This window comes from Halichoerus grypus, chromosome 7 (genome assembly GCF_964656455.1).
Source record: "Halichoerus grypus chromosome 7, mHalGry1.hap1.1, whole genome shotgun sequence".
Lineage (NCBI taxonomy): Eukaryota > Metazoa > Chordata > Mammalia > Carnivora > Phocidae > Halichoerus > Halichoerus grypus.
The window spans coordinates 127,616,366-127,639,904 of record NC_135718.1 but is presented as its reverse complement, the minus strand read 5'-3'; the positions used below and the strand labels follow the sequence as shown (position 1 = coordinate 127,639,904).

Genomic DNA, 23,539 nt, shown 5'->3' with positions numbered 1-23,539 from the left:
CACAGGCTGATTACGAACTACAAACTGATAACTTCCCCCAGAAATTAAGGGTGAAAGATGAGACAAAGCTCATTTTAGGGGAGGAAATCCAGAGCCACAACGTCCTTTCCCAGTTTAACCCCAAAGACACACCAACCACAATTCAAGGCAGCATAAAAAAATTCATAAGCACGCTGAAGTCACATGTGTTTTGGGTCTGAAGGGAGCCAAGGTCTCTGAAGCGGCAGCTCCGCCTACTTGGGGAGGGGTTCTTTGTGCGAAGTCCATCTGCCCCATTATAAGTGAGCTGCAGAGGACACCATGCATCCGGGACAAGACAGAGGAAAGATGAAAACCCAGGCAAGCCCTCTGCTTTAGCAGAGCGAACGTGGCCGCAGGCTTTTCAGCATCGAATTTGAACAAGCCAATGGCATCCCAATCATTGAAACAGGAAGCCAGATAAACAGCATGTTATCAAGGGGGGATCCGGGCGCTTCCCTTAAGCCGGCGCCAGCTGCGCCCTGTGGCTGTCCTAACAAAGTCCCATTGACTCACCAGCTGATTTTCCAGTGTTGGGCACCGGGGGACAAGGAACCCTCTCTGCTGGGTGGATTTCACCCCTGCACGCCGCCCCCACCACTCACCACTCACGTCCTTCCCCAATCCTGCCTCCCCAACGCAGACTGGGCTGATTCTTTATCCCATGACCAGGTTCTATCTGCTCTGAAAATAGAAGGGACCACAAGAGCCCAAGCACCGAGCGCCCTCAGGTGAGCTCCTGGTGTTCACCCAACTCCTTCTCCTCCCTCCCGCGTCCCCCGGGAACGCTTCCTCTGAGCGGGCGCCAAAGAGGACTGCCTCAGGAAGTCTGGAGGACGGACGCTTCGCAGCGCAACCTGGGCACCCAGTGAACATTTTCTGGAACAGCCCGGCAAGGTCACCTGCTCCAGCTGCTCCGCTCGCTCCGCTGGGATGGGAGAAAATGTGGCTCCAGTGTGTGTGTGTGTGTTATACGCAGTACTTGGTGTCTCTGGTTATAGGATCTCAACACACTTTACGTTGCAGGTATTTCACAGAAAGGGAAACTGAGGCTCCGAAAGGCTGGAGCTGGGTAGCCCCTAGTGAGTCAACTCCTGGAGCAGACGCGCAGTCCCCTAAGGACGTCTCGGCACACACCCACCCGGCGCCTCCGTTGTTATTCCAGCGCCTCTCCCGAGCCCAGCCCGCAGCCTCCCCGGGGCACCGGGCTCAGCTCCCCCCGGGGCTCGATCCCGGCCCCACACAGTGGGAAGCGGCGGCGGCCCGTGTCCGCCGCCGCGCGCAGCCGGGTCCCCGCCCCCGCGACGACCCCGCGCGGGCCACTCACCCGCGCGCCGGCCAGCTCCTGCTCCGGCTCCGGGTCCCCTCCGCCGCCGCCGCCGCGCAGAGTCGCGCATCCCCCGCGCACGCCGGGCCGGGCGCGCTCTCCTCGCGATAAGAAAGTTTCTCCGGGGTCCCCGGCCGGGTCCGCCCCTCGCACGGGGGTCGGCGTCCGCCGCGCGCTCCGGCCGCGCGCTCGCACTAGGGCCGCCGCCGGCTCCGGCCCCACAATGAGCGGGGAGGCGGCATCCTGAACAAAGTGCGTCCCTCGGGGCCGGGCGGCCGGGGGCGGAGCCTGGTGACCCGCTGCCCCAGGCACACGCCGGCTGCCTCCGACGCGGGCCCCGGGAGGGGGTGCCCGGCGACCGGGAGTGGGGGGAACAGGGGGGCGGGCGGGAGGGGAGGCTCTGCTGGTCCCCCTCGCCCTCCTCCCCCCGCACTGTGCCAGTTTAACCCGCAGAGGGGCGGAGGCATGGGTCCTTTCCAGACTTTGTCATTGGAAAGCTATTCCCGTAACCCTTTCCTGCCTTCGCCTTCCCGTCCCGCCTCCCCGGCCGCAGAAAGGCGGCGGCTTGGTGGCTGGGCTGGGGCCGAGAGCTGGCAGGGCAGGAAGCCTTTGCACAATTGAGCCTTTCCTTTGCCCGGGGACCCGCCACCCCCACCCACGTCCCAGGGCTGCGGCTGGTTCGACCGTTCTTTGGAAGGGGGCAGATGGATCCGCCAGCCTCCTCGCCCTGCTTCTGACTCCGCCCACCCTTCCTTCCTCTCTACCCCGGTCTGAGCTGGGACTCGTGGGTGCAGAGGTGAGGGGAGGCCCCAGAAGTGCCCGGCAAATAGTAGGTGCTCAGTAAAATAACGTGACTTCTTCCCACTTTCCCGACTCTGCCACTGCCCCTCCTTCTAGGGCCGTGGGAGTGGGAGGAGGGGGCAGAAGACGGGAGAGGAAATGGCATGAGCTGAAGAGGGAGAATGGGAAGGAGGTCCTCAGGCAGAACCTCGTGCAACCTCTCTGCAGTGTAAGGATTGCACCCCCCATCCCTCCCACCCCCACACCCGTCTCCTGACCTGAAGGCTTCCAGACTGTGCAGGAAGAGTCCAGAAGGAAATCAGGTGTCCCGTGCCCCTGGAGCAAGCTTTGAGTTCTGTAAGTGAAAGGGAGTAGCTGTGGCCAAGGACCCAGCAGATTGGGACCAGAGATTTCACCAGCTCCAGCCAACATGAGGACTGATTTATTTCCTGGGTCTTGAGGGGTTGAGAGATAGAAAGCAAAAAATGCCAACTCCCTGGGAGGTCTCTGAATGCTTCACCAGCGGCATCAACCAGAGGGAGCAGAGTCAGGATGAAAGCCCCTGAGTCTTGCCTGAGCCCCTATCCAGCCAGTCAGGTCACAGTGCATGTGGACATAAGGGGAGGATCAAGGACCCCTAGACAGGGACTAGCAGTGACATTGAAGACGGTCCCATGTTATCAAGGGAGAGGATTTTTACATGGCTTTTGTCCATGAAAGGAATGAATTGTCTTTTGAGGTGGGGAGGGGGGCTGTCCCTGAGGGATATCGCAGATGAATCCCTTGCCCTGTGTGTGTATAATGGCTAAACATACGGGCTCTTAAGGCAGACTGCCTGGGTTCAAATTCTTGGATCTACCACTTACTAGCCATAGGAATTTGAACGAATTCTTTAATCTCTGACCACCTCCATTTCTTCATCTGTATGTAAATGGGATAATAATTGTCGCTATGTCCTAAGATTGTTGCGAGGATTAAGGGCAGTGAACACAGGTGACACGCTTAGGAGAGTGCCTGGTAGCATTCTATATGCATCATTGAGTCTGAGTCCAGCAACCCGGCATCCATTTGGCATTCAATGATGTGCTAACTGGAATTCTGGTCCTGCTCTTCACAGTCCCCTCTGCCTGCAAAGGGGAAGCCTGGTTCTTTAAGAAGAAGCACTGTCTCTTCTTGAGGGCTCATAGAGTGGATCGGCTGAGCTCTTTGGCCCTCCTAGCCCCAGGGACCAAGAGGACAGTCATACAAACCGGTATCAGAGACTGAACCGCCCCCTACCTGTCCTGAGGCTAGATACAGGGCCCTCACCCACGTGGGTAAGGTTGGAATGATGCAGTTCCTTGGATGCTACCCAGAAAGGTAAAGAGGGCCAAAGCCATAATTTTGTAAGAATTAAATTTCTTCCATCAGTGCATACAATTAATATTTCTCCCCCATTTATGAATGGCTGATCATACAAGTCCTCTCTTGTAGACTGCTCCAAATGTCCCCATCATAAGCCTCCAACAGATAAACAGAATAGCATGTGGACAGGTTGGGGGGCAGAGAACAAACAGGCCAGCCTGGTTGGGGTGACAGGCAGTGGATGTGAAGGCTTCTGGAAGAGAAAGTGGCTAGGACAGAGCAGCAGAGAAGAGAAGCCAGAAGCAACTCTGGACAGAGCGCCGCTGGGGTGTAAGCAGAGTCCCCGCCCATCCCAGAAGTGGCTTCTGCCAAGTGCCTACTTTGTGAGTGATTTTCCTCTGAACACAGTGATGACTCAGTTGCTCTGAATCAAGCAAATGGATTTTCCTTGCATATGAAAATCAATGAGAAGTAAAGGCAATGGCCTGGTTGTGGGGAGTGGAGGGTGGAGAGAACAACGGGGGTGCTGGGGATTGAGATGGTTGGTAATCAAGGGAGGTTCAGGCTCCCTGCTGGGGGCCCCTTGGCTCAGCATGTGTTTCCCTCCCTCCCCGCCCCCCCATCCCCACTCATGAAGAAGGTGGCCTCCGGGCCCTGCTGACCTTATTGAGACTCCTTAAAACCCAAGAGATTCCCCTTGCCCCCACCCCTTCCACAGCTTAGAGCCAACCCGCTTCAGGGCAGGAGATTGTTAACAAGAGGATTAATGTCAATGTGACAAATGGGTTTTAAAAAATCAGCCCAGGAGCCTGTTGTCACTCCCATAGAGTCTCAGACCTGGCTTGAGTTGAGATGGGGGCTTTGAGAGCCCCCAGAAAGCAGAGCAAGTGGCATTTCGAGACCCAGCCTGATTTCTTGGGCGGCTCTGCCTGTGTTCCTGCCACCTTGAGGTCTGCGGACCCATGCTCATTTGTTTCCCCACTTGGGTTATCTGATGTGGGACCTTGGGGATTTGAACAGTCAGAGCTCCTACATTCCGTGTGACCCAGGGAGGGACTGCTTTTACCTCTGGCTCTCTTGTTCAGGCCTTCCAGAGCTGTTTGTAAGGCCCTCGGGTGGGGATATGAAGACAGCACGTGGCTTTATTTTCTTGAGCACTTAATAAATGTCATGAGAGCTTCTGAGGTGGAGTCTGAGGGAGCCTCTGACTTCCTCCTCCTCAGCACAGTGGAAAATCACTGGGCGCGGTATCAGGAGACCTGAGTCCGCGCTTTGGTTGGGCTACGGGCTGAAGGGCGTCACCCCAGTGTGCTCGTCAGTAAAAACGGGTGTTGACACCCGGGAGACAACAGTAATCGCCAACCAAGGCTTAGGTGAGTATTCAGTGAGATAACGGAAGAGAAGGTGGTTTCTAAAGTGCTGTGCAAATATAAGCAGAAGTGTGACGATGAGACAGAAAGCACCAGCCCCTCTCCCTGGCCCCGGCTTCTTCCCCACCCCGGTCACGTACACTCTGCTTAAGGACTCAGTGCTTGAAAACTCACTTCTCAGCGGTAGACACTGGACTGTCCACTAGTAACCCTTGCCCTTTCTAGCTTGATTCATTAACCCAGGAGGGGCTGCATGCCGATGGGAGTGGGGGGGCGGAGAGTGTGGGCAAAGCATTTGTCCCCATCTGAGGCCACTCAGGCCTCATGACTGGCCTCAGGGTCCCCTTTAAGAAGGGCCCTCTGTGCTGATGGCTTGCGCTTAGGAGGACCTGGGAGAAACGGTCTGTGGGAAAAGCTGGCACCTTCATGAATGTTTTACGAGGCTGAGCGAGTCACTGCCTTGTCGGGAAGATGCTGTTTCTCTCCCTTTCTTTGTTACCAGGACGTGAGATGTACTGAAAGTCACCCCAGTGTTTTTCCAAAGATGGCTTTTCAAGACAAGTGTTTCTTTAAGGGGCCAGCAGGGTAGGGATGGGGTTGACAAGGAGAAACAGTCCCCTTGAAGAAGGCAGGCTCGGGCTACAGCATCCTGGAAAGAAGAGTCATAGTCCTTCCTTCTGTGTAGCACTGGGTGTGGGTCAACTACAGTTCCAAGCACTTCATATACATTCATGCACTTGATCCTCGCAACGACCCTTTGAAATAGGTATCATTTTTATTTGTATTTTATAGGTGAAGAAATTGAGGTCAGTATCTTGCGTGGTTCTGACAGCTAGTAAGTGCCAGGGCCAGGATTTGAACTGGCAGTCTGGCTCCTGAGGCCATGCTTTCAAGTGCTATGTAGAGGCAGAGAAAAGGAGTCTTTCGGTGGCAGTGTGGGCTAGCGGTGAAGGGCTCTATTGTTTTCTAGCTTCAGCACATTTCTTTATTTCTAGCTTCTTAATAGCTGTTTTGAAGTATACATTATGTATTAGAAAGTTCGCCCACTGTCAGGATATGATACTATGATTTCTAGTAAGTCTGTAGAGTGGTGCAGCCATCCCTACAACCAAGTTCCAGAATGTTTCCATCACTCCCAAAGTTTCCTCTTTTAGGATATGTTTTCATCTGACTCTCAACATCCTCATCTGTAAAATGGGAATAACAGTGCCTGCCTCCTAGGATTGTTGTCAGCATTGAATGAGCTTGCGAGGTGGCGCCTGGGTGGCTCAGTCGTTAAACATCTGCCTTCGGCTCAGGTCATGATCCCAGGGTCCTGGGATCGAGCCCCGCATTGGGCTCCCTGCTCAGCGGGAAGCCTGCTTCTCCCTCTCCCACTCCCCCTGCTTGTGTTCCCGCTCTTGCTGTGTCTCTCTCTGTCAAATAAATACATAAAATCTTAAAAATAAATAAATAAATAAATAAATAAATAAATAAATAAATAAATAAATAAATAAGCAAGCCTACAAATGGTATAGGGTAAATGCTCAAGCAAAGGTGGTTATCGTTATAGTCTCTTAGAGTCATTTAAATACACACTTGTAGAACCGGGAGTGGTCTTAAAGACGATCTCATCCCACCCTCTCTTTTAAGGGCTAAAGAAACTGAGGTGCCAAGATGTTGAGCAATTTGCCCCTTAAGAGCACACAGCAAATTTAATGGCAGGGCTGGAACTGAAACCCAGGTCTCTTGGTTGATAGTTCAGTGCTCTCTTATCTCTGGGGAGACTTTCTACCCCAGGCACAGGGATGTCATTGTCTCGCACCCTGCTCTTTGTGGGTGTCCCCAGAACAATGCGGCCTGGCTGACATGGACCCCAGGAGTTTGCTGTGCTAGAGCTGGAATGCCCAGCATGCTGGCCTTGGTGCAGAGAATGCAGCTGGGGAAGGCTGGGTGCAGAATCAAGGGACAAGAGCCAATGTGGAGGCTGAGGCAGGAATGTCCATTTTCAGAACAGGGGATGCATTGACTCAAGGCATCTAGGAGACAGCCAGTCTCTGTAGAGCCCATGGTTAGGCCGGCTTCGTGGGCATGTGACCTGTGCAGCCACATGGGACCCCATACTTAGAAGGACCCCTGGTTTGGTTTAATGCTTTGCTGTTGCAATCTTTAAATTCTTAATAATTTTTTTAAAAAGGAGCCCGCATTTTTATTTTGCACTGGATCCCAGAAATGATGTAGCCAGCTTTGCCCATTTGACAGGGAGTGGAGGCCAAGCTAGACTCTCTCTCTCTTTTTAAATATTTTATTTATTGGGGTGCCTGGGTGGCTCAGTCGTTAAGCGTCTGCCTTCGGTTCGGGTCATGGTCCCAGGGTCCTGGGATGGAGCCCCGCATCGGGCTCCCTGCTCCTCGGGAAGCCTGCTTCTCCCTCTCCTACTCCCCCTGCTTGTGTTCCCTCTCTCACTGTCTCTCTCTGTCAAATAAATAAATAAAATTTAAAAAAAAAGATTTTATTTATTTATTTATTTGAGAGAGAGACAGAGAGGAGCAGAGGGAGGACAAGCGGACTCCACCCTGAGCTCAGAGCCTGACCGATGTGGGGCTCGATCCCATGACCTGAGCCGAAATCAAGAGTCGGATGCTTAACCGACTGAGCCACCCAGGCGCCCCTCTTATATCAATAAATATTCTTAAAATAGTAAGAAAAAAAGTGTCTTGAGAGGGAAAAACGAGGTGTGAAGTGGGACCACTAAAGAATGATAGATAGAGGCAAAAGAGTTTCAGGCCCATGATAGGGCTTGAAGGGGAGCAGCCTGGACCAAGAGAAGGAAATTGGGTGTGAGAAGCCATTGACAAGAAGGTAGCAGCTATGGCATCCTCTTTGATGGGTGACAGTAGGGTGACCGGAGGTGTTGGAGAGCTGTGAGTTGCCAAATGAACCTCTTGATAAAGGTTATAGAGGTGACTTTGGCTGCACTAAATAGAAATGGATGAGTTGGGGAATTACCTACAGGGGGAAGAGGGATGGGGCCTAATGTGGGATTTCCCGGGGATTGGGAGGTTGCAGGCAGTGTGTACAGCATCCGGAGTACAAGCTTTGGAGTTCGGGCAGCAATCAAGTGTCAGATTCACTGTATTCTGTGCTGATCATAACCTTGATTTCTCTCCTATGAAACAGAAATGATCCTGACAACATGTACCTGGCAGGGTTTGGGGGAGGATTTGATGAGGTGATGTAAGTAAAGCATTGGACCCAGTACCTGGCACAGACCCAGAGCCCCAGAATGTTCCCCCTTCAATTAATTCTGTGGTTTGAGGAACTAAAGTGGCAAGAAATCATTTGCATATATAAAGAGCCATTCTTTCAAATATTTCCCTCCCAGCTTTCTGGGAGAGCCACTAGGAGCCAGGATTCTGAGCTCCAGCCTGCAAAGGCCTGAGCTGAGCCAACCGGGAAGGGAGAGGAGCTGGCTGCAGCCAAAGCACTGGGCAGCAAGACAGAGGAGGAGGACTCAGGGCTTTGACTCGCAAGCTGCCGCCAGCGAGGCTGACTTTGGGGCAACCTGGCAAGGGGTCCTACTTTGGGAACTCTAGGAAAGAAGTGCTCTGTGAATGCTTATCCCAGTTTTCCCACATTTCTCGCACCCCCTGGCCCTTTCTGCACACCCCCTTCAGCTTTGGGGAGTGTGGCAATGATTGACGAACCCTCCTGCTGCGCGCGCCCGCGCGCGTGCACACGCACCCCCCCACACACCCCACCCCATGGGTACAGATGTGCTGGGCAGCAGCTGTACCATGCAACCTACACCTGTTGCCTAGACCAGCTGCTGTAACTCTACTCCTGGGAAAGGAGGCCAGGTGCCCCGGCTTGCAGAAGTCCTCCTTTTGGCAGGTGGAAAGGACAGCCTCTAGCTGTCACAGCAGTTCGCTCCAGGAGGCTGCTTGGAAAGTGCCAGAGCCCTGGGAATCTCGGCTACAGACTGGAACCCTTTCCAGCCCAGAGTTGCTCCCAGCTGTATCGCTGTCCCACACGCCCCGGCTGGTTCTCTGACTACTCCCACCCCTACCACACTGGGGTGGGGGAGACAGACACCTCCAATGGGATCCATCCCTCTGTCAGCAGCAATGTAGAAGCTGAGCAGCAATGTGGACCAGAGGACTCAAAGAGAACTAGAGCTGGGGAGAAGACTGGCAGTGGGGCCAAGGATGAGGAAGAGTCTGGAAACGAGAGCAGAACTCGCTCTTGTGTGGCTTGGGCCGCCGAGACGTTCGTTCCGGAGGCTGCAGCCCGGGAAGGCTTCCATTCCACACTGAGCATGCGTGGAGGCGTGGCCTGGACAGGCACCGTGGGAGCGCGGCGCAAACGCTGGTCTAAGCCGTGGGAGAGCGAAGCAAGCGACCCGCCCGGAGCGCCTGCGTGCTGAGCGAATCCAGAAATCCCAGGGAGCTGAGGACATTTCAACAAGGCAAAGCCGAGACACACGTCCTCTGACATCCAGATCCACACAATGCATGGCCCGTGCCAAGACACAGAAAAGCCTGGTAGAAAACCAGATGGTGACTTGGCGTTGCAGATGTCTGGATGTGTGTACACCCACACCCACTTCGGCCTTTGAATGAACATACCTTCCATTTCCCCATGCTACTCCACATTCAGGAAAAGGAATCTTGAGCCGGCGATGCTCAGAGTGATGCCAAGGCCTTACCAGGAAGGTATTCTCCAGTTCCCCGTCGGCCCTGGAGGTGCCAGGAGAAACAGCCCATGTGGCAAGCGGCTCCAGGCCAGATGTGAGACACTGCTGACCCCTGCTGGCGGGTTTCTCTCTGCAGCAACCCGGGAAAGCCCCAGGGAGAATGGAGTACTGGAAAAAGCTTGCAATCCGTCTGGGAGGGGTAGGAAGAAATAACCCAGCGAAGAATCTCCTCATCTGGAGCTCCTCTGATGAGACCCAGAAGAAGTTAGAGTAAAACCCAGACTGAATTTCTGGGAGGAGTGAGACAGACTAGTGCGTCCTTTCAGCCCCTGTGACTTGGAAGAACTCCCTGCTGCGGAGCTCTGCGAACCTGAATTGGGAAACCATTAGCAACACTCCATTAGCCAAATTAAACCACTCAACCAAAAAAAAAAAAAAAGAAGAAGAAGAAGAAAAACCTCTCCTCCGTCTCTCTCCTTTCTTATTGCAGTGCAGAGCCTTCCTGAACTTATAGCTTAATTTATTGTGAGTCTGACATTCCCCCCTTAGACCTGGGGCTAACATGTGATAATCATGGCTTTATGTCTTACTTTCCGTGGAAAGAGGTTGTTCTTACACTCTTTGGAAAGCCACAGTTAAGAAAGCTGACATCTAGGATATTTGCATCTGTGGTTAGTTATTTTAAAAATCTTTTTCTACACCCAAGGTATGAAATTCAAGTCTTCCAGAATCTTTACTGGAATAGGAACAGGGACCAAAGGAGCACTAGCACTCTGATAATTCCAACAGAATTAGTATGGAAGCCCCAGGAAGTGAAGTCACTCATTCTTAAACTCCTGCCTCTACCCTGCACCCCTTTCTATCAACAGACCTGGTGCATAGGGTCTGTGTACTCCTTGTCTCTCTAAAACCCATCACCAGCAAGCCTCCACTCTGAACACAGTGCCAAAACTGCTCCAGCAAAGGTAATCATTGGCTTCAGAAGCCAAATCTAATATGCATTTTCTTTCTTTTTTTTTTTTTAAGATTTATTTATTTGAGAGAGAGAGCTCCTTTCAGAGAAAACACAAGTGGAGGGAGGGGCGGGGGAGAGACTCCTCAAACAGACTCCCCACTGATCAGTAGCTGGAGATGGGGCTGGATCCCAGGACCCTTGAGAGCATGATCTGAAACCAAGAGTCAGACACTCAACCAACTGAGCCACCCAGACTCCCCTAATGTGTGGTGTTTTTTATTTTTTTAAGATTTTATTTATTTATTTGACAGAGAGAGGGAACACAAGCAGGGGGAGTGGGAGGGAGAGAAGCAGGCTCCCGCTGAGCAGGGAGCCCAGGGAGCCCGAAGCGGGGCTTGATCCCAGGTCCCCGGGATCCTGACCTGAGCCTATCGACTGAGCCACCCAGGTGCCCCCATTTTCCAGTTTTCATGTTGCTTGAACTCTATAGCACCTGAAATCTTAACCACTCATTCATTATTTACTCAAAATTTTATTATGAAATATTTTAGACATGCCAAAGGTATAGGAAATAATTTAACAAACATACCTGTTGTATTAGTCAAGGTTCTCCAGAGAAACAATACCAATAGAATGTTTGTTTATTTATTTATTCATGTATTCATTCATTTGTAGGGAACTGGCTCAGGCAATTATGGAAGCTGACAAGTCCCAAGATCTGCAGAGTGGGTTGGCAAGCTGGGGACCCAGGAGAGCCAATGACTTAGTTCCAATCTAAGTTTGAGGGCTTGAGAACCAGGTGAGCTGATGGTATACTAGTCCGGAGGCCAGTAGGCTGGAGACCCAGGAAGAAGCTGATATCCCAGTGCAAAGGCAGTCAGGCAGTAGGAATGCTCTTTTATTCCACGGAGGGTCAATTGATTGGCTGAGGCCCACCTACATTAGGGAGGGCAATTGGATTTATGCAGTCCACCGATTTAAATGTTAATCTCATCCAAAAGCACCCTCACAGAAACACCCAGAATAATTTGGGCCAAATATCTGGGCAGCCCGTGGTCCAGTCAAACTGACATATAAAATTTAGCCATCACACCTATAAACACCTATAGTTTGAGAAATAAAGCAGTACAAATATAGTTTAAGCTCCTCCTCTCCCCCGCCCCAGGGAAATACTATTCTGAACCTGCTGTTAATCATTTCCATGCATATCTTTATACTTTTACTACACTATACACTATATATGCATTGCATATTTTAACTATTTGAATGGACTCATGCTGCGTATAAAATTCTTCTAGAACTTTCCTTTTGATTCAACATTCCATTTGTAAGGTTCATTTATGTTGATTCACGTAGCTTTAGTTTACTCATTTCCACTGCTGTATAACATTTCATTTACAACTATATTACAACTTAGGGATTCTCTTGTTTCCAGTTTTTGCTACTATAACACAGTCTTACTACTATGGAAATTCTCCTACACATCTTATTGTGTACATTTGAATTTCTTCAGGAGTCTACCCACACGGTTGATGGTCTGGATATCTCTAACTTTACCACATGTATGCCAACACCTGGATAGTCAGATCTTTTTTTTGGACAACCAGATAGATGTGAGATTATACAACACTGTGATTTTAATTTGCATTTCACCAACCACTAACAAAGTTGAGCACCTTTTCATATGTTTATTGGTCATTAGGATTGCCTTCTGGGACGCCTGGGGTGGCTCAGTCGGTTAAGCGTCTGCCTTCAGCTCAGGTCACGATCCCAGGGTCCTGGAATCGAGTCCCGCATCGGGCTCCTTGCTCAGCAGGCAGCCTGCTTCTCCCTCTGCCTCAGCCTCTCCCCCTGCTTGTGCTCTCTCTCTCTCTCTCTCTGACAAATAAATAAATAAAATCTTAAAAAAAAAAAAGGATTGCCTTCTATTTATTCTTATCTCCTAATCTTTTCTCAGTTGTATTGTTAATCTTTTTTTCCCCTTGATTTGTAATAATTCTTTATATATTGTGGCAAACAATCCCTTTTCAGTTATATTCTTTTCATTTATCTTTTTCAAGTCTGTGGCTTTTCTCTATCACTACCTTATAGTAGCTCTCTTGAGATATAATTTACTTATTATAAAATTCACATATTTTAAATGTACAGCTCAATGATTTTTAGTAAATTTAAAGAGTTGTGTAACTATCACCACAGCCCAGTTTTAGGACATTTCCAACACCCAAAAGCAATCCCTGTAACCCACATGCGATCAAGCCCAGTTCCTGTTTGCAGCTACAGACAACCACTAATGTGCTTTCTGTCTCTATAGTTTTGCCGTTTTTGGACATTTCACATAAATAGAATCATATAATATATGGTTTTTTGCATCTGTCTCTTTTCACTTAGAATGTTTTTAAAGTTCATTCATGGGGCACCTGGGTGGCTCAGTTGGTTGAGTGTCTGCCTTCGGCTCAGGTCATGATCTCAGGGTGCTCCCATCGAGTCCCGCATCGGGCTCCCTGCTCAGCGGGGAGGCTGCTTCTCCCCCTCCCTCTGCTCCTCCCCCTGCTCATGCTCTCTCTGTCTCTCTCTCAAATAAATAAATAAAATCTTTTTTAAAAAATAAAGTTCATTCATACTTTAGTATATGTCAGTAGTTCATTTCTTTTTACGGTTGAATAGTATTTCATCGTATGAATATAGCACATTTTGTTTATTTCCCAGTTAATGGGGATCTGGCTTATATTCTATCTGATGAAAAACAGCTCTCATAATTATCATTGCTCCCACTGTGTAATGCATCTTTTTTCTCCCTTTATGGTTGCTTTTAATATTTTTCTCTTTCTCTTTGGTTTCCAGTAATTTGATGTGCCAAGTGTGTTTTCTTTGTATTTACCCTGCTTGTACCTTGTTAAACCTCTTGGACCTGTGAATAATTATTTTCAGCCACTGTTTCTTTAAATATTTTGTTCTACCCCACTGTTTCTTTCCTCTCTTTATGGAACTCCAATCCTACATATATGAGACTCCTGGCTATTGTTCTACAGCACGTGAATGCTCTCTTAATGATTGTCAAACATTTTTTCTTACTTTGCTTTAATTCAGATAATTTCAATTGGCCTGTATTCAAATCACTAATTTCTTCTTTTGCAGTGTCCAATTTGTTGTTAAGTCCCTCTAGGACATTTTTATTTTCAGATATTATATTTTTCAATTCTACAGTTTGCATTTAGCTCTTTTTTAGAATTTCTGTTTCTCTTGAAATAACCTACTTCTTGGCTCATTATATCTGTTTTTTTCTTTTAAATTCTTCAACACATGGATAACAGTCATTTTAAAGTCATTGTCTGCTAATTCCCATAACTAGATCATCTGAGGGTCACAGTTTTCTCCTTTATATGTTACATAAAATTTGCCTGTACTCTGTAACTCTTGTATAAAATAGCAGTGGAAACTTAAACTTAACATTTTTGTCTTGTTTTGTTCATTTTCCAGGGACTGCAAGCTCTGTCCTCTGTTTGGTGGTCAAGGGGCACAAACATTTAGGATCATCACATCCTCTTGATGAAGCGATCCTTTTGTCTTTTTGAAATGAATCTATCTCTGGTAAATTCTTTGCTCTGAAATAAATTTTGTCTGGTATTAATATAGCAACTCTAACTTTATTTAATTAGTGTTATCATAGTATATTATTTCCTATCCTTTTATTAATGTCTTTATATTTAAAGTTCATTTCTTATAGGGGCACCTGGGTGGCTCAGTCGGTTAAGCGACTGCCTTCAGCTCAGGTCGTGATTCTGGAGTCCCAGGATCGAGTCCCGCATCGGGCTCCCTGTTCGGTGGGGAGTCTGCTTCTCCCTCTGACCCTCCCCCCCTCATGCTCTCTCTATCTCTGTCTCCCTCCGTCTCTCAAATAAATAAATAAAATCTTTAAAAAAATAAAAAATAAAAAAAATAAAGTTCATTTCTTATAGGTAACAGATACTTGAGTCTTACTTTTTTTTTGTAAGATTTATTTATTTATTTGAGAGAGAGCATGTGCACGTGCATGAGCAGGGGGAGAAGCAGAAGGAGAGGGAGATAGGCAGACTTCCCGCTGAGAAGGGAGCCCGATGTGGGGCTCGATCCCAGGACCCCAGGATCATGACCTGAGCCGAAGGCAGATGCTTAACTGACTGAGCCACCCAGGTGTCCCTAAATGAGGTGTTTAGACCATTTAGATTTAATGTGATTATTGATATGGGTAGGTCATGGAATATGCATGGAGATGGAAGCCAAAGTCTCCTTCTCCTTCAGGTCTCAGGGCCCACACAGGGCCCAGTAGGGACATGAACAAACTCCCTAGTTCCCAAACTTCCTACTTCTGGTTCCCAAGACAGCCAAGCTTGAATCTCGCCATTTCTGGCTCATTCAGCCCTTAAACTAGGCTCACCCATCTTTCCCTATAAGGCTGGTGGTTGACACAGAGGTTCTGAGCATTTGGGCCCTAGTCCCACCAAGGGCCTTGGGCCCTCAGGCTCTCCTGGCGTCCTTGATCTCACTCCCTATTCATCTCAGCGTCCGCCTGCTCTATAACCGTAGGGCTGTATTTTATCTCTGATCTAGCTCTTGTTCCTGCATGAGGCCTGCTCCCTGCATCCGTGTTACAACAAAACTGAGCTCCCACGTGAATGTGTGTACATCTTATCTCTCAGGCCACACAACAGCTGCTTGTTAATTGTTACTGCCCTGTTTGGGCCCTGCCCACCGCGGCTCTCAAAGACTCAGCTTGGACACAGCTTCTGGGTATTCCTGGCCACTTGCTGTGGTGACACCAGACCATTCTTCCCCCTCTAAGAATTAGTCTTGGCAGAACCTCACATGATGGGCTCCCTCCATGACCATGACTCCACTGTCTTGGTCAACTGGGGCTGACCATCCATCTCAGCCTCCTCTCACCCCCTTGGGAGTTCAGTATGCATCTCCCTCTTAACTCAGAGTCTCCCCTTTGGAGAAATAAGTTTCGTAATTCTTTTTTTTTTTTTAATTTTTTTAAAAATTTATTTGACAGAGAGAGAGACAGCGAGAACAGGAACACAAGCAGGGGGAGTGGGAGAGGGAGAAGCAGGCTTCCCGTGGAGCAGGGAGCCCGATGCGGGGCTCGATCCCAGGACCCCGGGATCATGACCTGAACCGAAGGCAGATGCCCAACGACTGAGCCACCCAGGCGCCCGAGTTTCATAATTCTTAGTAAAGATGTTTCAGTGAATATTTCTAAAGTCTCATGTTTTCGCTTAGCAATGCCCAGACTGAGAAAATGGCCTGCTGTCTTAGAAAAATGCATCTCCTGAGATACCATCAATGCAGGTAGCCACCTGGAATGACCTTCCTGCTTGTGGCAAATTGTACTTTCCAAAAAGGGCTGCAATAATATTTCCTATCCTACATGCTCTTCCCGAACCTTGCCACTCATACGTCAAGAGGTGGGGGTCCATGTCCCCTTGCCTGGAAAATGGGTGGGGCTTTGTGACTGTCTCAATTAGTAGAGAACAAGGGAAGTTCTGCTCTGTGCCTTCCGAGGTTAGGTTACAGAAGGCAAGATAACTTCCTCCAGGCTCCCTCTTGGGAGGTGTGCCTTTTTTTTTTTTTTTTTTTTAAGATTTTATTTATTTATTTTTGAGAGAGAGCACGAGCAGGGGGGAAGGGGCAGAGGGAGAGAGAGAAGCAGACTCCCCGCTGAGCAGGGACCCTGATGCGGGGCTTGTTCCCAAAGGCAGCCACTTAACCGACTGAGCCACCCAGGTGCCCTGGGATGCTTGCCTTTGTAAGCCAGCTGCCGTGCTCTGAGGGAATCCTGGCCTCCTGGATAGCCCACATGTAGGGGTTCCGGCTAACAGTTCTCCCAGCCGACAGCCGGCATCAGCTGCCAGCCATGTGAGTAAGGAAGTCTCCATGATGACTCTAGCCAGCTATCATCTGATCGCAATCACATGAGAGATCCTGAGCAAGAACTATCTAGATCTAGCCAAGCTCAGTAAAACCCAGAGCCATGAGAGATAAAAATGACTTGTTTTAAGCTACTAAGTTTGGGGTGATTTGCTACACAGCAATAGATAACCAGAACACTGCCCATCTCCACACGTCAAATGCCTCACCATCCTTCGTGGCTGAGCCCATCACCGTATGTTCAGCTCCTGTAAAGCTTTCCCTGACTCCTGCAGTAGGATCTCCCCCTCCTGAGCTCCCAATGCTCTTTGCCTGTGCCAGTCTCCCATAACACATCCAGGTGCTCACCCATCTCCCCTCTTCCTGTAAAGTCCTGGTTCATCTACTCCTGCACCTAGGCCAACACTTGGCTTGTTTGGGGTGCTCACATCTCTGTCTGGATGGATGATGGGGAAATGTATCTGGGAGAGTGAACATTTGCCAATGGAGAGAAGTGCCCTGAGTTGCAAATTAGCTTCCTGTACCTTCATAGGCCTTTTTCTTTGACTGGTGTCTCAGGATATTTTTGGTTTCTCTACTAGGAACCTAAGATGTCTTGAGGGAGAGGCAGAAGAATTTAAGTATCGGGAGATCCTGGTGAAAAAAGGATTGTCTAAGTCAGGGTTTTGTTTTTGTTTTTTTTGTGAGTAGGCTCCATGCCCAACATGGGACTTGAACTCGCAATCCTGAGATGAAGAGTCACATGCTCTACCAACTAACCCAACCAGGCACCCTTAAGTTGGGAGTTCTCTTTCTTTCTTTTTCTTTTTTTTTAAAGATTTTATTTATTAATTGACAGAGAGAGAGCAGCAGACGAAGAAAGAGAAGCAGACTCCCTGCTGAGCAGGGAGCCTGATGGGAGACTTGACTTGATCCTAGGACCCTGGGATCACGACCCAAGCTGAAGGCAGACACTTAACGAACTGAGCTGCCCAGGTGCCCAAGTTGGGAGTTTTCTTAAGGTTACTGACTAAAGGGCCACTTAGGCTACAAGGGCCCCTAAGAAGTGTCTTTCACAAATTTACCAGCAGATGGCAGCCTTGCTCCTGGTTCTTACCTTGCAAACGATGACGTGAATTTATTGCATTCATAAAATATTAATGAAGCATTTGCTCCATGTAAGGCACTGTGTGAGCTACAAAGGAGGGTAAGCTGCAATCCCTTCCCTCTGAGACCTTCCCGTCTAGTAAACTCTATGTCTCTTGAGCTTGTCTTTAGATTGATGACTCCAAAAGTCAGCCAATCCTTTCTTCTCAGAGTCTAATTTCATACAATCGGCCCTGATGGAACAGAGGGGTTAAAGGTATTGCCTAAGGTCTGGTTATTTCCAATCTACTTCACTGCCTTAAAACATTGCCGTCTGGCCAGATGATCACAGAGAAGGTTGGAGCTGCAAAGGTGGTGTCCTAGACAGGAAACAGGGAGACAGGTTTTATTTATTTTTAATTTTTTTAAGATTTTATTTATTTGAGAGAGAGAGAGAGATAGCATGAGCTGGGGGAGAGGCAGATGGAGAGGGAGAGGCAAACTCTCCACTGAGCCGGGAGCCCGACGTGGGGCTCGATCCCAGGACCCTGGGACCATGACCTGAGCCGAAGGCAGCCGCTTAGCCGACTGAGTCACCCAGGCGCCCCTGAAAACAGGTTTTAAAGCAAGAGGGAAACAAAACTGATCGGGAACAAAAGGCAGCTGGAGTGATTGGAGCTAAGTCTTTCAGAGAAACTTCTCCTGAGCCTTCAGCCCAGGCCTTGGCTACACTGCTCCCTATAGCCTGTCAGGCTCAGAATAGCAGGAGCCTGCACAGCTAGCTCTGGGGAGTCCGGGTGGGGGGAGCCTCCCCCCACCCCCCGTTCCCTTTTCCCTCCGAGCCCCTCCTGTTTGTCCCTGCCCGCACTCTGGCTCTGAGAGCCCCCCACAAGCCAGCGAGTGGGAGCAGAGGCCGCGGGGGGAGCGGGAGGGGAAGTGGCCCTGCAGAGCTATCAGGCTGAGGGGACAGGAAGGGGAAGTGGTCATTTTTAAAGTTGTTCAGCCTGTTCCACACATACTCTTTTGAGGATCTGACCCTGAGCCTCCCCTGAAGGAGTTTCTGAATCACCTTTTAAGCTCCCCTGGAACATTCTTTGTGCTTCACAGTGTTCATGTCAGCTTGAAAATCAGAACAAATTTCCTAATCCAGGGCCCTTTGTAGTATCCCCTCTGATTCTTTCCAGATGGATTTCCCTTTTTCTTGCCTCCACGCATTTTATCTTCATGACATTCACTTGCAGATATTTTGGTCTTTCTTTTGCTTTTGGCCATCAGGCTCATTTCTCCTGCAAACCCTGAGGGATTCTAAGGGCTCCTCCTTGGGAAATGTGACTATAGAGACCAAGAGCCCAGCTCAGGAGTCCAGTCCATTCCATAGCACTCCCCCTCCATAAGTAATCGCTATGCCCAATGTGGGGCTCAAACTCATGACCCCGAGATCAAGAGTCCCAAGCTCTACTGACTGAGCCAGCCACGTGCCCCACCACAGCCCCCCCTTTTGACTTGCCTTGTCACAGCCTCAGAAGTGCAGATCCAGATCCAACAAGATCCAGAGAGATCCAGAGCTGCAAAGAGCCTGAGAGATGATCCATTCCCCGCACTGGGTCCCCTCATAGTCCCAGGGGTCCACAGAGGGCTGCCAGGGGCTCCTGGAGCTACACCATTGAGAACGACACACTTCTCAAGGACCTCCCTTTCTTTCAACCGTCATTTTCAGCAGTATCTTTTAATGAAGACAAACAGGCAGGGGCGCCTGGGGGGCTCAGTCGGTTAAGCATCTGACTCTTGATCTCAGCTCAGATCTTGATCAGGGTCATGAGTTCAAGCCCTGCAGTGAGAGCCTACTTTAAATAATAAATACATACATATATAAAATGTAGAACACAAGGATGTGTGAAGGAGAATGCAAATGTAAATAAACTTTTACAAGAAAACCTCAGACTTCAGAGATGGAGGAGGGGGCTGGTGCTGCCACCATCCCCGAGTTCCTCCAGAGGGATGTATCCACCCCTCTCTGCTCTCAGGGGGACCTTAGGGGAGACTTCTGAGAGTATATGGGGTAGTCTGACCCCCTTATGTCACGTGGGAAGAAAACTGATCTAGGTTATAGTCACAGCCCCTTAACTTGGTTGCTGCTCTGAGGCTTGGTTACCTCGCATGCAAAAGAGGGGCTAAAAATAGTCCTCATGTCTTCAGTTCTGGTGAAGATTAAGGGAGATGATGGTGTCAAGTGTCTGACATGCAGTTGGTGCTCAATAATTAGTTATTCAGATTAGTTTTAATGATTGAAGGCAGAGCTGAGATTCAAAGTGCAAGGCTAGCCCTGGATCCTCTAAATTATAGTGATCTAACTAAGCAGCCTTGCTTTTCTTTGGGTTCCACTGCAGCTAGGAAATGGCTTTGAAGCCCCCTGGGAAGTATGAAAGGCAACTCTTGTTGAAAAATATTTTAATCTGTGCCCTGAAGTCTTTACTCCTTGAATCTTTCTATTCCCCAAATTCATTTCTTTAGCACTGCACAGAATCCTCAACCCCTCCAAGAAGGACTCGCGGGAACCAGTCTCACATTTTCTGGGGTATGGGAAAGGGGAGGGAGTACTATAATTTCAACCTACCAACCCTGACCTTTCTTGAACCTTCTATCCATTTTCTCTCCTGGGTGTCTCCGCGCCGCTCCAGTCTCCCCTGGCCTCGCAGAAAGGAGGCCCAGCCTGGGTATATCATGGAACCCTCCTCCTTGAAACTCTCTCTCCCTTGGCCTCCATGTCGTGGGTCCTCTTCCTACATCTCTGATTATTCCTTCTGGGAATGATTTCCTTTGTGGGCTCTCAGTCACCATCAACTGTGTGTCCCTGGTGTCCTGAACCTGCTCTTGTTCTCAAGCTCTTTCTAGACTGAAGACCCTCACATCTCCATCTCAAACCCTGGTTTCTCTTCTGCCCTTGGTGTCCAGCTGCCTACCGGACACTTCTGCTTGGATGTTCCTCAAGCATCTCAAATCCAACCAATCTGAAACGGAATTCACTACCCCTCCCTGCCCCTCGCCCCGCAGCTCCACCTGAATTAATTATCTTAGTGAGTTGTCCAACCCAGAAGCCAAGAGCCATCCCTGACTCCTCCCTCCCTTTCTGTTGTACTCTGGATCCCACCTCCAGAAACCAATTGGTCACCAAGTCTGGCAGATTCTGTGTCCTCAACAACTCTTAAATCCAACACCTACTTTTCAGCCCCAGGGCTACTGCCTGCCATCATCTCTTTCCTGGACTCCTGGGATCATCTCCTAATGGGCCCCCCTGGCTCGTGTCTTACCTCCTTCTCATCTAGCCTTCATAGGGACTCAGCATCTTCTTAAACACTTTTGAACTGACCGTGTCATTTCCCTATTTAAGATCCTTTAAGGCTCCCATTGCCCTCAGGACAGTCCACCCTCCTTCAAATGGTTGACAATGGCTGCCATGTTCTTCTGGTCCCTGCCTGCCGGCCAGCCCCATCTCTCATAGGACTTGGTCTTTCATCCCAGGTGTCAGCTCTGCGGATGAACTTGCAGTTCCCCGGGTAACAATGTTCCCTGGGTAACAGGATCTTGCCCCTTCTCCTTGCTTCCTGGCCAACTCTCACTCATCTTTCATTCCTATCTCACTTTCTCTAAGAAAACTTTCTTGACCCTGTACCCTCTTCCATGGAAAAGAGAATTAAGCATTCATTCTTTGTCTGCTCACTGTCCTCTATACCCCTTCCCTCATGCCTCTGAAAGACATAGGGGCCCTGATATTGGTTTACCCACTAGATTATAAACTCCTTGAGGTCAGGATCCAAGTCATATTCTTTCCCATATTCCCAGCACCTCTAGTACATGACCAGCACAGAGTAGGACCTTAATAAATGTCTGCTGATGAATGGATGGATGAATAGACAGACTGATGGAGGGATGGATGGACAAATGAGAAATCTGTGGCCCAGCTTGGATCTCTAAGCTCTCTGGGATGGTGGGCAGATCTAAGTCAACCACATTCCCTCACTTTTAGCCTCTATCTCACACTCATGTCCTCTTCACCCGGGATCAATGAGAAAAAGAAATACTTTGCAGCAAGAAGGGAGCGAGAAGATGTGACATCAGGATGCAGATGAGGGAGGAAAGAGGAGAAGTTGTCAGAGAAGGCAGCAGAGGAATTTGGAAGTTGGAGGAGCTCTCCTGCTTGCCCATAGTCTGCCCTACTTCATCCCCAGTGGCTAGGTTCCAATCCTGGGACACTGGGGGCTAGAGTGCACAGAGAGCAGGTGAAGATACTGAAATGTTTAGACATTTTTGAGAGTCCAGAGAAGCAACCAAGCCCCTGTGTGTGCCAGATCTCCTTCTAGAACCCTCAGCAGAGCATCTCTCGGTGATGAGCTCTGTATTATCTCTGCAGCGGTGGGCGGAGCCAGTCAGGGCACAGTTACCTAACTGAGGTCAGCCAGAATGAGTATCTCCGCCCTAAGAATTTCAGCTGGTGTGATGTCCTAAGTGTTGATGGTGTTTACTGGCCTTTTGTGTGATTTCAACATCGGGCTCATGCCTGTTTGCACGGTTGATGACCCCAGAACACCTTTGATTCACCTCAGTCCTAAAGTCCTGCCTGATTTCCTGAGTCTTCTTTATCTGCAAATGAGCTATCCAACTCAAGCCCAAATGATTGGCAGCATACAGGGAGGGTGACAACCAAATGGTGTGAAGTTCTGGAAAAGCAACAGACAAAGCAGGGCCTACTTGGCTTCCCTTATCTCCAGCTCTGCCTCAACAGCTCCTAAGACATGTGCCCTGACACGGTCTGTGGGTGAACGTGCAGGGTGACCATACATCTTGGTTGGCCTGGGACAGTTCTATTGCCTTAGGGTAATGATGAAGACCATCACTATACTGTTCACTATCAAAAGCATTCCAGTTTGGATGACACATTTTATATCCACTCTATTTATAAGGTGCGTTAAGATCCTCTGGAAGAAATCCAAGCGTGACTGTTGTTACCACTCTCTTTTTCTGGCGCAGGTTCGCATGTTGTTACCAGGGAGATCCACCAATGGCCCCAGGGCTACAGAAAGGACAAACCCAGGTCAAAGAAGGAAACGCAGGGGCGCCTGGGTGGCTCAGTTGGTTAAGTGACTGCCTTCCTCAGGTCACGATCCTGGAGTCCCAGGATTGAGTCCCACATCGGGCTCCCTGCTCAGCAGGGAGTCTGCTTCTCCCTCTGACCCTCCCCCCTCTCATGCTCTCTCTCTCATTCTCTCTCTCAAATAAATAAATAAAAATCTATAAAAAAAAAAAAAGAAGGAAATGCAGGAGTTTGCCTTTTTGTAAAATCTTGGGCAAGACTTCAAAGCTTATCAAAGATCCCAAAGATCTCTCTAGGATCTTGGGAGAGAGGGTAATCCCGTGAGATTGCCACCTTCGGGCAGCAAGCCCATGGTCTCTGACACTGATTGTAGTTCTGCAATTTAATGTACCTGCTGATCTATTGCTTGCTCCGTGCAGGAATGGCCAAGAATTCTCCTGGCTTTTCCTTCTACATCTTGGTTGGGTCAGATGAAGATGGCCTGGTGGGGTGCTTGTAGACCTCCCAATCCTGGAGGGCCCTGTTTCTATGAACGGCCTGGCCAAAGGAAAGATGTTTTTTGTGGGAGAAGGTAAGAAAAACCTAGAGAAACACTTCATTTTCTGGATAATAAGAAGCTTGATTTTATTCCTAGATGAGAGTTGATTCAGCAATTCTGGGACTTGAAACGAAGCCTGCGAGGGTCTGAGCCCCTGACACCTGTCCAGGCTGGGAGATGTGGCAGCTCCGTGTATAGATAACTCGGGGTGAGGGGTGACCAGCTGCCCAACAAGCCCTCCAGGACCTACCCCCAATTAACTGCTATGGGCAGAAGGAGGCTGTAGTACCTCCTGCTTAGGGAACACTCTAGAGCCCAAGAGAGCGGTAGAAAGTTACACACGGGCACCCCCACCAAGCATACACCATCAGTGAAATGTATACCTAAGATCTGAGTATAGTTCATTTCTCTGTGCGAATAATGTCATTCAGCCCTGGACAATAGGAGATAACACCAGCCCTCAGCTCCCCT

The 23,539-nt window shown here is 49.3% G+C and overlaps 1 protein-coding gene and 1 long non-coding RNA gene across 7 annotated transcripts in view; one reads left to right on the top strand and one right to left on the bottom strand.

Moving 5' to 3' along the window:
• NAV1 (neuron navigator 1) overlaps positions 1 to 1,606 on the bottom strand; it is a 247,772-nt gene extending 246,166 nt beyond the window's left edge. For all 5 annotated transcript variants that reach the window (XM_078078260.1, XM_078078261.1, XM_078078263.1 and 2 more), the window contains exon 1: positions 1,346 to 1,606. The gene's annotated coding sequence lies outside the window, so the exon portion shown is untranslated. The remainder of the gene's footprint in view (positions 1 to 1,345) is intronic.
• LOC118532226 (uncharacterized) lies at positions 128 to 14,097 on the top strand. Of its 2 annotated transcripts, XR_013449917.1 has the most exons (3): positions 138 to 1,044; positions 11,145 to 11,268; positions 13,947 to 14,097. It is a non-coding gene; the product is annotated as an uncharacterized LOC118532226 (long non-coding RNA). The 2 variants fall into 2 exon arrangements; XR_013449916.1 differs by lacking the exon at positions 11,145 to 11,268 and having other exon boundaries at positions 128 to 749.
• Positions 14,098 to 23,539: the final 9,442 nt, after the last annotated feature.